This window comes from Arachis duranensis, chromosome 2 (assembly GCF_000817695.3).
Source record: "Arachis duranensis cultivar V14167 chromosome 2, aradu.V14167.gnm2.J7QH, whole genome shotgun sequence".
In the NCBI taxonomy this organism is placed as follows: domain Eukaryota; kingdom Viridiplantae; phylum Streptophyta; class Magnoliopsida; order Fabales; family Fabaceae; genus Arachis; species Arachis duranensis.
In genome coordinates, this window is record NC_029773.3 from 82,317,801 (window position 1) to 82,318,459 (window position 659).

Sequence of the window (659 nt, forward strand, 5' to 3'; positions counted from 1 at the left end):
TCAAGTGAGTTCCTCTCCAACGTCCCATCTCTCTTTTTTCTCTGACAACACAGTAGAAGGGCTCCAAAATTTTGCCCGTTGAAAATTCTCTTACAGTCTATGAAACATTGATGTAGACAAAATACAGGACAAGATTATTGATGTGAAGTGAATACTACTATAAAATGATACAATTTAAATCGAAAGAATATAGAATACATGAATAAAATATAAAATAAATGTGACGGTGTCTTTAAAATTGTGTCTAACTTATGAAAAAGATAAATAAATAATATTTAATAAATTTTAAATATTTTATTTTTTATTTTTAAAAGTAAATTAAATAATTTAAACACTATAATAAAAAGTACCACCTAAAATATAAATAGATTTATCTTTGTTGTTTTAAGTTCGAATGTTTAAGATTATAATTTTAATTTATAAACCAAAATCGCATTTAGGACCATACATCCAGAAATTTTAAGGCCATGATTAATACACAAGATATAAGAAATAAGAATAGATAAAATTATCGAATAGTTAGCTTAAACCGGTGTATGTTGGAATTCTAATTTTTAGCCAATAAAATTTTTTTAAAATAAAATTTAAATTTGTATAGATTAATTATTAATTTATTAGGTCAAAAAGTATCGTAACTATAAAATTCATATAATTACAAA